The 15,000-nt window shown below is 32.3% G+C and overlaps 1 non-coding gene across 1 annotated transcript; it reads right to left on the reverse strand.

Moving 5' to 3' along the window:
• Window positions 1–9,042: 9,042 nt before the first annotated feature.
• On the reverse strand, window positions 9,043–9,122 carry TRNAL-UAG (transfer RNA leucine (anticodon UAG)). Its single transcript has one exon. It is a non-coding gene; the product is annotated as a tRNA-Leu (tRNA).
• Window positions 9,123–15,000: the final 5,878 nt, after the last annotated feature.

Raw genomic sequence — 15,000 nt, forward strand, 5'->3', positions numbered from 1 at the left:
AAAATAGAGTACGTTATAAGAAATTAATCGGTCAGTTGAATATTCGGGAGCAGTAATTTAATCGTTCAAATTTTTTTCTTGTTTTATTATTTTTTTAGTAGTCTTATAGTAGTCTTAGATTTTTCATTTTGATGAGCCTCGCTTTGAGGAATTCATGGAATAATCCATTTTCATGGAATAATGAATTAAGGAAGAAAGGATATGAGTCTACCGCTTACAAGAAAAGATCTCATGATAGTCAATATGGGCCCTCAACACCCATCAATGCATGGTGTTCTTCGACTGATCGTTACTCTCGATGGTGAGGATGTTATTGATTGTGAACCCATATTAGGGTATTTACACAGAGGAATGGAAAAAATCGCGGAAAACCGAACTATTATACAATACTTACCTTATGTAACAAGGTGGGATTATTTAGCTACTATGTTTACAGAAGCAATAACAGTAAATGCACCAGAATTCTTGGAGAATATTCAAATACCACAAAGAGCCAGCTATATTAGGGTAATTATGTTAGAATTAAGCCGGATAGCTTCTCACTTGCTATGGCTTGGACCTTTTATGGCGGATCTCGGCGCACAGACTCCTTTTTTCTATATTTTTAGAGAGAGAGAATTAATATATGATCTATTTGAAGCTGCTACAGGTATGCGAATGATGCACAATTACTTTCGCATCGGAGGAGTAGCCGCCGATCTACCTTATGGATGGATCGATAAATGTTTAGATTTCTGTGATTATTTTTTACGCGGAGTTGTTGAATATCAACAACTTATTACACAGAATCCAATTTTTTTAGAGCGAGTTGAAGGAGTAGGTTTTATTAGCGGAGAAGAAGCAGTAAATTGGGGCTTATCGGGACCGATGTTACGAGCTTCTGGAATACAATGGGATCTTCGTAAAGTAGATCCTTATGAGTCTTACAACCAATTTGATTGGAAAGTCCAATGGCAAAAAGAAGGGGATTCGTTAGCTCGCTATTTAGTACGAATTGGTGAAATGAGGGAATCCATCAAAATAATTCAACAAGCTGTAGAAAAAATTCCTGGAGGACCTTATGAAAATTTAGAAGTCCGACGCTTTAAGAAAGAAAATAATTCTGAATGGAATGATTTTGAGTATAAATTTCTTGGTAAAAAACCTTCGCCCAATTTTGAATTGTCAAGACAAGAGCTTTATGTAAGAGTAGAAGCCCCAAAAGGTGAATTAGGGATTTATCTAGTAGGAGATGATAGCCTTTTCCCCTGGAGATGGAAAATCCGTCCACCCGGGTTTATTAATTTGCAAATTCTTCCTCAGCTAGTTAAAAAAATGAAATTGGCTGATATCATGACGATATTAGGTAGTATAGATATCATTATGGGGGAAGTTGATCGTTGAAATGATAATAGATAGGGTAGAGGTAGAAACTATCAATTCTTTTTCGAAATTGGAATTATTAAAAGAAGTCTATGGACTGATATCGATTCTACCCATTTTGACCCTCCTTTTGGGAATAACAATAGAGGTACTCGTAATTGTGTGGTTAGAAAGAGAAATATCTGCGTCGATACAACAACGTATTGGTCCTGAATATGCTGGCCCCCTGGGCCTGCTTCAAGCTATAGCAGATGGGACTAAGCTACTTTTTAAAGAAGATATTCTGCCATCCCGAGGAGATATTTCTTTATTTAGCATTGGACCCTCTATAGCAGTCATATCAGTTTTATTAAGTTTTTTAGTTATCCCTTTGGGATATCATTTTGTTTTAGCCGATCTTAGTATTGGTGTTTTTTTATGGATTGCCATTTCAAGTATAGCTCCTATTGGTCTTCTTATGGCAGGATATAGCTCAAATAATAAATATTCTTTTTCAGGCGGTCTACGAGCTGCTGCTCAATCCATTAGTTATGAAATACCATTAACTTTTTGTGTGCTAGCAATATCTCTACGTGTGATTCGTTAAAATAGATCTTTTTCCTATAAAATCCATTAACTATTTATATTCCTTTTCTTATTTAGTATTTGGGTTGGTAAGTTAAACTAGATAGCTATATGAGTGAAACAAAACAGCTTATAAATTTGTAGTAAAAAGAAAAAATCTCATTTCCTACGTACAAGAAAAAAGTGGAAGTAAACATAAGCAGTGTAAACTCTTTATCCCAAGGTTGATATTTTTTAATTAGTCATCATATCTTGAAGCGGCCAAGAATAAAGGATTCACGATATGGAATTCCATTACTAGAATACTCCTAGTTATTACTATAACTTAATAATCCATAAGAAGAATCCACCAAAAGTTAGTGAAGGGTTAGGAACACTAAAGTACATAAAGGATTAGTAATGGAAAATCTAAAACATTAGAGATTTTTGCCCATAAAAGGAATCATAATAAGGACTTGCAATTTGTAGAAATTATCAAGTAGTACTTTCTTCGGATTCCGATCCAGAGTATGTTCCCATTCACTTGTTAAGGAAATGGCTATCAAGAACGAATTAACCCTTTATCCATTTTTTCTTTTTAAATACCCCCTCCCTGGGGAAAGAAGAATAGTAAAAAAGATATGGAGTGCACTAGAAAAAATTTTCATTATTTCCTTCCTCTATCCATATTCATGCAGAATTGCTCATGAACTAATACCCAACTCTTTCCATTTATTAATTGAATTCCTATAACAAGTAACAAGTGTTTTATTCCAAGATTAAGTTATTACTGAACAAAGAAAAATTTTCATTATATTATAAAGGATGAGATCAATTCGGAAGCGCTTTTTCTTATTCTAGCAGACGGAATTCCTTTGGTCTAATTTAGGACTTTCAAATCTATTTTATTTTATCTAATTCTATCTACGCCCCCGGGGCTAGGAACAAAACAGTCCTTTCCTTTTTCTGATCATAGAGAAGCCGTATGAAGCTAAGGTTTCATGTACGGTTTTGAAATAGCGGTGGGAACTGTGATGTTATCACCGACTATGATTATCTAACAGTTCAAGTACAGTTGATATAGTTGAAGCACAGTCAAAATACGGTTTTTTTGGATGGAATATTTGGCGTCAGCCTATAGGTTTTCTGGTTTTTTTAATTTCTTCTTTGGCAGAATGTGAAAGATTACCCTTTGATTTACCAGAAGCGGAGGAAGAATTAGTAGCAGGTTACCAAACTGAATATTCCGGTATCAAATATGGTTTATTTTATCTTGTTTCTTACCTAAATTTATTAGTTTCTTCTTTATTTGTAACAGTTCTCTACTTGGGCGGGTGGAATTTATCTATTCCCTATATATCCTTTTTTGATTTTTTCCAAATGAATAAAGCAGTTGGAATTTTGGAAATGACAATGGGTATATTTATTACATTAACTAAAGCTTATTTATTTCTCTTCATTTCTATCACAATAAGATGGACTTTACCGAGGATGAGAATGGATCAGTTATTAAATCTTGGATGGAAATTTCTTTTACCTATTTCCCTGGGCAATCTCTTATTAACAACCTCTTCTCAACTTGTTTCACTATAAATAAGATAATACAATAATAGTAAGAATATTTTCAACACAAAAGCTCTCTCAAACAAGAGAAAGAAACATATCTTTTTCATAGATATTTAGAATGAATATGTTCCCTATGGTAACTGGGTTCATGAGTTATGGTCAACAAACAATACGTGCTACAAGGTACATAGGTCAAAGTTTCATAACTACCTTATCCCACACAAATCGTTTACCTATAACGATTCACTACCCTTATGAAAAATCAATTACACCAGAGCGTTTCCGAGGGCGAATCCACTTTGAATTTGATAAATGTATTGCTTGTGAAGTATGTGTTCGCGTATGTCCGATAGATTTACCCGTTGTGGATTGGAGATTTGAAAAGGATATTAAAAGAAAACAATTGCTTAATTATAGTATTGATTTCGGAGTTTGTATATTTTGTGGCAATTGTGTTGAGTACTGTCCAACAAGCTGTTTATCAATGACTGAAGAATATGAACTTTCTACCTATGATCGTCATGAATTGAATTACAATCAAATTGCTTTAAGTCGGTTACCAATCTCCATAATGGGAGATTACACAATTCAAACAATTAGGAATTCGTCTGAAAGTAAAATAAACAAAGAAAAATCTTCGAATTCAAGAACGATTACTGATTACTAAACTTTGATTTTGTCTTTCTGTTATAAAAATCTAATAATTCTTTATTAAACTTTAAAATTAAACTATAAAGAAAAACGAAAAACTACTGCTTATTGGAAATTATTTCTTATTTTAAATCAGACTAGATTTTCGTGATATAATATAATTTATAACTATAAGTTTATACACAAAAAAATACCCTAATCCTTTTTTCCTTCCTTGAATCCTTTAGTTTTAGTCAGTTCATGAAAAATTTTATACTATTAATTTCTTTTTATCCATAATGGATTTACCTGGACCAATACATGAGATTCTTATGCTATTTGGGGGATTTGTTCTTCTACTAGGGGGTCTAGGAGTAGTATTACTTACCAACCCCATTTATTCTGCCTTTTCGCTGGGATTAGTTCTTGTTTGTATATCCTTATTCTATTTTTTATTAAATTCCTACTTTGTAGCTGTCGCACAACTTCTTATTTATGTGGGAGCCATAAATGTCTTGATCATATTCGCTGTAATGTTCGTAAATGGCTCAGAATGGTCTAAAGATAAGAATTATTGGACTATTGGAGATGGGTTCACTTCACTCGTTTGTATAACTATTGTTTTTTCACTAATGACTACTATCCCAGATACGTCGTGGTATGGAATTCTTTGGACTACAAGATCAAACCAAATAGTAGAACAGGGTCTCATAAATAATGTTCAACAAATTGGAATTCATTTAGCAACCGATTTTTATCTTCCGTTTGAACTCATTTCCATAATTCTTCTAGTTTCTTTAATAGGTGCAATTACTATGGCTCGGCAATAAGAAAACTTAGAAAAAGTACAAATTATAAGAATTGCAAATCTAAAATAAATAACTAAAGAATCACAATTTTGATTTAGTAAAATCCATCTACTGCCAACAAATACCTCCTTTTTTTTTTTTTTTTTTTTCTTTTGTTGTGTAATTGTTCTATTGTAATTAATTGAATCGGTTCAATTCTTGCCCTCATATTGAAATGAATCGAGATTGATAAGGAGTTAGTTAATGATGTTTGAGCATGTACTTTTTTTGAGTGTCTATTTATTTTCGATTGGTATCTATGGATTGATCACAAGCCGAAACATGGTTAGAGCTCTAATATGTCTTGAACTTATACTGAATTCAATTAATCTAAATCTCGTAACATTTTCTGATCTATTTGATAGTCGCCAATTAAAAGGAGATATTTTCGCAATTTTTGTTATAGCCCTTGCAGCTGCTGAAGCCGCTATTGGACTATCCATTCTTTCTTCCATCCATCGTAATAGGAAATCCACTCGTATCAATCAATCTAATTTATTGAATAATTAGACTTTTGAATAATTAGACATAGAATCCTCTAAACAAAGGCGCACATATTAAAATAAATAGAAATCAATACTATTTTCTTAGTATTATTTGAGAATATCCATTTTTTTTAGTAGATTATTGCATAGTATTCTTTTTCACTTAAATGAATTTTTGTATTTGTAATTCATTGATATTGCAATTTGAATATTGCAATAATTTATATTGAAAAGACGATAGCCAATTTATTGGCTAATTCGAATTCGTCTGTACAATTCGTAAAATTCTTTCTTATTTCTTATTTATTGTTGAAATCCAAAATTAAAGTCTCTTGGCTCTCTTCACGCTTTCTCACAAACAGATTAAAAAATAGATTTTTTTTTTTGAAGTTTGGATAAACCATTGCTTCGTCTGGTGTCTACAATACATATGACTCATTATAGTACTAATTTCATTTTTACCAGATCGAAAAATTTTATGTTGAAAAGAAAAATTTATAGATCCAATGTCACATTCCGTAAAAATTTACGATACATGTATAGGATGCACTCAATGTGTACGAGCTTGTCCAACAGATGTATTAGAAATGATACCCTGGGATGGATGTAAAGCCAAGCAAATTGCTTCCGCGCCGAGAACCGAAGATTGTGTGGGTTGTAAGAGATGTGAATCTGCCTGCCCGACAGATTTTTTAAGTGTCCGCGTTTATTTAGGGCCTGAAACAACACGTAGCATGGCTCTATCTTATTGATACGTTACAAAAAACTTCACTCGAATCGTCTGATTCCTCTTTACCGAAGAAGCCTGTGCTCGAAATAATCGAGCACGGGCTTTTCTGGTCAAAACGTATCTTGTCTTTATCACTTTATCATGAGTTATTTTCCTTGGTTAACAATACTTGTTGTTTTGCCGATATTTGCAGGTTCATTAATTTTCTTTTTACCTCATAAGGGAAACAAAGTCGTTAGGTGGTATACTATATCTATTTGTTTATTAGAATTCCTTCTAATGACTTATGCGTTCTGTTATCATTTCCAACTGGAGGATCCCTTAATCCAATTAAAGGAGGATTATAAATGGATAGATGTCTTCGATTTCCACTGGAGATTGGGAATCGATGGACTTTCATTAGGATCTATTTTATTGACAGGATTTATCACTACTTTAGCTACTTTAGCAGCTTGGCCAATTACACGGAATTCGCGATTATTCTATTTCCTGATGCTCGCAATGTATAGTGGTCAAATAGGATTATTTTCTTCGCGAGACCTTTTACTTTTTTTTATCATGTGGGAGTTAGAATTAATTCCTGTTTACTTACTTTTATCCATGTGGGGGGGGAAGAGGCGTCTATATTCAGCTACAAAGTTTATTTTGTATACTGCAGGCGGTTCCATTTTTTTCTTAATCGGAGTTCTGGGTATGGGCTTATATGGTTCCAACGAACCAGGATTAGATTTGGAAAGATTAATTAATCAATCATACCCTGCAACCTTGGAAATACTTTTATATTTTGGCTTCCTTATTGCTTATGCTGTCAAATTGCCGATTATACCCCTACATACGTGGTTACCAGATACCCATGGGGAAGCACATTATAGTACATGTATGCTTTTAGCGGGAATATTATTAAAGATGGGAGCATATGGATTGATTCGGATCAACATGGAATTGTTACCTCATGCTCATTATCTATTTTCGCCCTGGTTAGTAATAATAGGAGCGATCCAAATAATCTATGCAGCTTCAACTTCTCTTGGTCAACGAAATTTCAAAAAAAGAATAGCTTATTCCTCTGTATCTCACATGGGTTTCATAATTATAGGAATTGGTTCCATAACCAACATTGGACTCAATGGAGCTATTTTACAAATATTATCCCATGGATTTATTGGTGCTACACTTTTTTTCTTGGCAGGAACCGCTTCTGATAGAATGCGTCTTGTTTATCTCGAAGAACTGGGGGGAATATCTATCCCAATGCCTAAAATTTTTACCATGTTTAGTAGCTTTTCAATGGCTTCTCTTGCCTTACCAGGAATGAGTGGTTTTGTCGCAGAATTAGTAGTATTTTTTGGACTAATTACTAGTCCAAAATTTCTGTTAATGCCAAAAACACTAATTACTTTTGTAATGGCAATTGGAATGATATTAACTCCTATTTATTTATTATCTATGTTACGCCAGATGTTCTATGGATACAAGCTATTTAATGTTCCAAACGCAAATTTTGTGGATTCTGGACCACGAGAACTCTTTATTTTAATCTGTATCTTTTTACCAGTAATAGGAATTGGTATTTATCCAGATTTTGTTCTCTCCCTATCCGTTGACAGGGTAGAGGCTCTCTTATCCAATTATTATCCTAAATAGGTTTGCTTTTTTTTACTCGTCTGCTCTATTAATGCAGAAATAAGTAAAAAAGTATATAATGCAGAAATAAGTAAAAAAGTATAATTAGATCTATCTCGAATTTTTGAGAACCCTTTGATAAGGCGTTCAAGGGGTTCTCAAATAAAACATAAAAGTAAAAACCTTCATTTCATGAAGGTTTTATTTTATGTAATCATTTAGGTGTTAATGTAAACGAACCATAACTATGTAAGCCTATTCCTAATAGATTTATACCAAAATAACAAATCCAAATTATAAGAAATCCTATCAAAGCTATAAGTGCAGAATTCGTACCCTTCCAATTTGGATTTGTTCTACTATGTAAATAAATTGCGAATATGGTCCAAGTAATAAATGCCCAAGTTTCCTTAGGATCCCAATTCCAATAGGATCCCCAGGCCTCATTAGCCCATACTGCTCCACAAAGAATACCTACGGTTAAAAGGGTAAATCCTAGGCTAATGACACGATAACTCCAAGAATCCAAACGCTCCGTTAATTGATATTTGTAATAATTTGGAAATGAAGGGACAGAGGTTCTTTTTAAAGCACTTCTTTTTGCATAAAAATATTTAATATCACTAAAGAAAAATGTTTTATTTAAAACATTTTTTTTCTTTTTAGAAAAGAAATGGAAAATTATTTCGAAATCTAATGATTAGAATAGCGGCAGATAATAAGGATCCGCACAAAAGAGTTGCATAGCTTAATAACATCATACTGACATGCATCATTAACCACTGAGATTGTAGAGCAGGTACTAGTATCGTGGATTGATGCATTTCAGTTAAAAGACCCGATGTGGCAAAGCCTTGCGTTAAAATAGTACTTGGCGTAGTTATTGTGCTTAAATCATTTTTAGAGTTCTGTATTTTAGGAATGGTATGAAGAATATACAGGGCCCATGAAAGGAAGATCAATGACTCATATAAATTACTTAATGGAAAATGTCCCGAGGAAGCCCAACGAGAAACTAAGAATCCTGTTATAGAGAAAAAAGTAACTATCATTCCTTTTTCTGACGAATCGCGTAATCCTCCAAGTTCACGAACTAATAAGGTTATAAAATGAATCGTAATCACAATTGAAATCGTTGAGAAAGAGATATGAGTTAGTATATGTTCTAAAGTTGCAAATAGCATAAGGGGAAGGTCCCATTACAAAATTGTAAATTTCGAATTGATTTCTAATCTATTGTATTCTTTTTCAAGAATGCCGCCACTCGGATTCGAACCGAGATGCTTGAGCACTGCTTCCTAAGAGCAGCGTGTCTACCAATTTCACCATGGCGGCTAACTTCAAATAATAGGTAACTTAAAAGAATAATAGCTATTATCTTGGGAATCGTCGATATTGGGAAAGTCCATAAAATTTAGGAACATTAGAGTTTTCATTAAAATAGACTTCGTTTGGTAGTATCGTTTCCATTTTTTTTTTTTACAATAAACTCTTGCTTTGCCCAATAGAAACACAAACACTGCTTGAAAGAGTTGGAACTTCTTTTTTCTAACTTGCAATTATAGAACTAATTTTTTCTAATTAATTTCCCCTTTACATTTTGAAAATTCTTTCAATACAATGAAAAAAATCCAAAAGGGTTTCTATTTAATGATGAAATTAAAATAAAATGGATAAATAGAAAAGGCTTTTTGGATTTTTTAAAAATTTCTAGAATGAAAGTCTTTATGCTCTTATTAATAAGATTTACTAACCTTATGATTTTGGAGAAGATAGGTGGAAGTTGTAAGTCCTATTGTAAGAATACTCCACTTTTCATAATTTTCCTAATAGAATATGAGGATTCTATTAGGAAAATTATGAAAAGTTCATTGATAGGAAAAGAATACTTAGCACACAGTATACCAAACAAAACTTTTTTTTTCTTGTATATATAAGATAAGAGGGGTTTTTTGTTCTAAGAATATTGTACCGAGTAATTCGACACATAAAAGTACATTCAAAGAAGAATCCAAATTATTAAATAATTGGAATTCTTTTTTGATAAGTCAATTCATATTATTCCAAAATCTTATTATTTGTTTGTTGCCCAGAAAAACCCTTTGGTTTTGGATGCTCATTACCGCTCGAAAATGATCTTGATTTTACTAAAGAATAAGATTGTACTATGGAAAAATAAGTCTTTTTCTTCCAAATATTTTTACGAATACGCTTTTTTGACATTGAAGTACGTTTTTTTGGAACTGCCATTCAAAAAGGAAATTACTTTTTTCTAGTTGTATGTGAAAGACATCTATTGCTGCAAATCAATCCTTCTTTCTTCTTTTTATTAGTATTTATACTTAGATACTGAAAGATACTTAAATTTTGAATTATTTTTTATTCATTTTGTCTAATGCGGATAAGACAACAAGAATTTTTTAACATTTTTTCTTTATATATTTTATACTTTTTTTTTAATAATATAGAATATATAGAAGGGTTTCTCATTTAAATCTATTTATATCTATTTATATATCAAGTATACTCCATATATAGATATATGGTATGGAAGCCTATCCCCCATATAAGATAAGACGGGGGGATAAAAAGAAGGGAAAATGAAAATAGTTAATTAAGTTCAGAATGGTATTCCATAAAGGAAAGGAATTCCAATCAAAACAAAAAATACTGAGTCTCTTAAACAAGACATTCTAAAACTTAGGTAATTTATAGTCATTAGAATTTTAGTTCTATATGAAGTAAGGACTATTCGATAATTTCTTATAAACATAGGTTTTCATTGGAATTCACTCAATCAGTTAATTATGGAACAAGAGAGCTGTTTCATCTTTGTTTTAAAGAAATATAAAAATGAATTATGAATAGAAAGTAAAATGATTCCACTTTTTTTTTTTTATTTTTATAAATATCTTTATTTAGTTAATAAAATAACTTCGTTACCTAGTTATTTTATTAACTTTTTTAATTTAACCAACTAAACCCATTCTTAATTTTTAATTATTTCAATGAGATAAATTTTGGAAAAATTAAGAATTTCAGTATTTTTTCTTATTCTTTTTATTTATTCTTTCAGAAAGAGATAAGAATTGGTTTGGTGAATCGGAAACAATTTTATAGAAAAATTGAAGTAAAAATTGAAGTAAAAATTGCAATTTCTTTTCTTATGGAACATACATATCAATATGCATGGGTAATCCCTCTTCTCCCACTTCCAGTTATTATGTCAATGGGATTTGGCCTTATTCTTATTCCGACAGCAACAAAAAATCTTCGTCGCATATGGGCTTTTCCTAGTGTTTTACTCTTAAGTATAGCTATGGTATTCTCAGTTCAACTGTCTATTCAACAAATAAATGGAAGTTCGATCTATCAATATCTATGGTCTTGGACCGTCAATAATGATTTTTCTTTAGAATTTGGATACTTGATTGACCCACTTACTTCTATTATGTTAATACTAATTACTACTGTAGGAATCCTGGTTCTTATTTATAGTGATGGTTATATGTCTCACGATGAAGGATATTTGAGATTTTTTGTTTATATAAGTTTTTTCAATACTTCCATGTTGGGATTGGTTACTAGCTCCAATTTGATACAAATTTATTTTTTTTGGGAACTCGTGGGAATGTGTTCTTATTTATTGATAGGCTTTTGGTTTACACGACCAATCGCAGCGAGTGCTTGTCAAAAAGCTTTTGTAACTAATCGTGTAGGGGATTTTGGTCTATTATTAGGAATTTTAGGTTTTTTTTGGATAACAGGTAGTTTAGAGTTTAGGGATTTGTTCAAAATAGCTAATAACTGGATTCCTAATAATGGAATTAACTCTTTACTTACTACTTTGTGTGCTTTTTTATTATTCCTTGGTGCAGTTGCGAAATCCGCACAATTCCCTCTTCACGTATGGTTACCCGATGCTATGGAAGGGCCCACTCCTATTTCGGCTCTTATACACGCAGCAACTATGGTTGCTGCGGGAATTTTTCTTCTAGCTCGACTTCTTCCTCTTTTCATATCTTTACCTTTGATAATGAGTTTTATTTCTTTAGTAGGTACAATAACACTATTCTTAGGAGCTACTTTAGCTCTTGCTCAGAGAGATATTAAAAGAAGCTTAGCCTATTCTACAATGTCTCAATTGGGTTATATGATGTTAGCTCTAGGTATAGGTTCTTATCAAGCTGCTTTATTCCATTTGATCACTCATGCTTATTCAAAAGCTTTATTGTTCTTGGGATCCGGATCCGTTATTCATTCAATGGAACCTCTTGTTGGATATTCACCAGATAAAAGTCAAAATATGGTTCTTATGGGCGGTTTAAGAAAATACATTCCAATCACAAGAACTACTTTTTTATGGGGTACACTTTCTCTTTGTGGTATTCCACCTCTTGCTTGCTTCTGGTCCAAAGATGAAATCCTTAGTAATAGTTGGTTGTATTCGCCCTTTTTTGGAATAATAGCCTCCTTTACTGCAGGATTAACTGCCTTTTATATGTTTCGGATATATTTACTTACATTTGATGGGTATTTGCGTGTTCATTTTCAAAATTACAGTAGCACTAAAGAGAGTTCCTTGTATTCAATATCCTTATGGGGAAAAAGGATACCCAAAGGAGTGAATAGGGATTTCGTTTTATCAACAACGAAGAGTGGAGTTTCTTTTTTTTCACAAAATATACCAAAAATTCAAGGTAATACAAGAAATAGGATAGGATCCTTTACTACGTCTTTTGGGGCTAAAAAAACTTTTGCCTATCCGCATGAAACGGGAAATACTATGTTATTTCCTCTTCTTATATTACTACTTTTCACTTTGTTCATTGGATTCATAGGAATCTCTTTTGATAATGGAGGAATTGGTAATGGAATAGCAGAGTTAACCATATTATCAAAGTGGTTAACTCCCTCAATAAACTTTACCCAGGAAAGTTCTAATTCTTTTGTAAATTCATATGAATTTATTACTAATGCAATTTCTTCTGTAAGTCTAGCTATCTTTGGTTTATTCATAGCATATATCTTCTATGGATCCGCTTATTCTTTTTTTCAGAATTTGGATTTAATAAACTCTTTTTACAAAGGAAATCCTAAAAAAGAATTTTTAGATCAAGTAAAAAAAAATATATACAGTTGGTCATATAATCGTGGTTATAGATATTTTCTATACTAGGGTCTTTACCCTCGGTATAAGAGGGTTAACCGAACTCACGGAGTTTTTTGATAAGGGTGTTATTGATGGAATTACCAATGGAGTGGGTCTTGCTAGTTTTTGTATAGGAGAGGAAATTAAATATGTAGGGGGAGGTCGAATCTCGTCTTATTTATTCTTTTTTTTATGTTATGTATCTGTGTTTTTATTCTTTTTTCTTTCTTAAGTTAAGGAATTTACAACAAGTCTCTTGCAAAAATAACTATCCTATCCCCTTTCTACAATCTCTCTATATCCTTGTTACATAAGGTAAGTATTGTATAATAGTTCGGTTTTCCGCGATTTTTTCCATTCCTCTGTGTAAATACCCTAATATGGGTTCACAATCAATAACATCCTCACCATCGAGAGTAACGATCAGTCGAAGAACACCATGCATTGATGGGTGTTGAGGGCCCATATTGACTATCATGAGATCTTTTCTTGTAAGCGGTAGACTCATATCCTTTCTTCCTTAATTCATTATTCCATGAAAATGGATTATTCCATGAATTCCTCAAAGCGAGGCTCATCAAAATGAAAAATCTAAGACTACTATAAGACTACTAAAAAAATAATAAAACAAGAAAAAAATTTGAACGATTAAATTACTGCTCCCGAATATTCAACTGACCGATTAATTTCTTATAACGTACTCTATTTTTCTTTGCCAAATAAGCCAGCAAACGTCGACGTTTTCCCAAAAGTCTTCGTAGACCTCTTTCCGATGAAAAATCTTTTTTGTGTAATTCCAAATGTGAAGCAAGTCTCCGTATCTTATTGGTGAAACTGAATACTTGAAATTCAACAGAACCCCTGTTTTCTTCTTTTTCTTCTTTAACCATAAATCCAAAAATTTTTCTACCTCCTTTCTTTTTCATGTATTTTTCTGATCAGGAAAAATACAAAATTATGTCAGTTATTTTGAAGTTATTCTAATCTCGTACACACACAAATTTGCAATTATTCATCTACTACTGGAATTTGGATTTATTTTATCGATGCAAATTGGATTTGGATAGAAGGGTACATTCTTTCTAATATTTTAGATAGAAGAAATGTTTCTTCTATCTAAAATATTAGAAAGAATTTTGCTGATTTATTTATTGCTATATGCAATTTATGGAATTGATACACCATTTAATTGATATCATTTAGCAAAATGAAACACAGCATATGCATCCATCTTTTGGCTCGAGAATTTCACGGGATAGAGATATGGTATAAGAAATAGACTATTAAGTAACTCTAAATGAATTGTGGATACATCTGTATCCTTAACATACTGAAACGATTGTCATTATTCGTATCAAACCAATAGCGATTCATACAAGCTAAATCTTCTAATCAATGGTGGGCCAATAATGAATTTTTTTGCATATGTATTAAGACGCTTGGCCTGATTTCGAAATTGTCCAGAGTTTTATATGTTGTTTTCATTGCAAAATGATGGGTCTCCTTCCATAACTTTCCAATTACGAGTACGAGAATTGAAAGACATGAAAATTCTCAATTCTCTACGGCGTCTAGTAGATAGAAACAAGAAAATCAGAAGAATCTTTCTCTCTATTCACTATCATTCCGCGTCTTCGACTTCTATTAGTTTCTTTTCTTCTTTAATGCAATAGCTATAGTTTGATATAAGAATCCATTTCTCAAAGTAATGGAAACCATTCTCTTATAGGAAATGGTTCGAAAATCGCTATTCCACCTTTTAGGTATCGTGAAAAGTGATACCTGTGAAGATCGTGCATTTCAGTCAAATTCAGATCCGTTTTTCGAGTCCATGATATAATATAACCAAATTGGATAGATCTTCCACCTGTTTAGCTAAGAAAGAATAGATACAGAGGTGGATAATAGATCGATATGAAGATCATGAGCTGCCCCATAATGAAATCGCCAGTAGTCGCGAATATCTCCTTCTTCCCTAATCCAAGATTGGAGAAAGAAGATCTAAGAGGGACCTATGGAGAATGTAGTCAGAAATCCATAATAGAGTCCGACCACAACGAC

The sequence above is a fragment of the Triticum urartu genome, unplaced genomic scaffold (genome assembly GCF_056163025.1).
Source record: "Triticum urartu cultivar PI428250 unplaced genomic scaffold, HENAU_Tu73 scaffold2, whole genome shotgun sequence".
Lineage (NCBI taxonomy): Eukaryota > Viridiplantae > Streptophyta > Magnoliopsida > Poales > Poaceae > Triticum > Triticum urartu.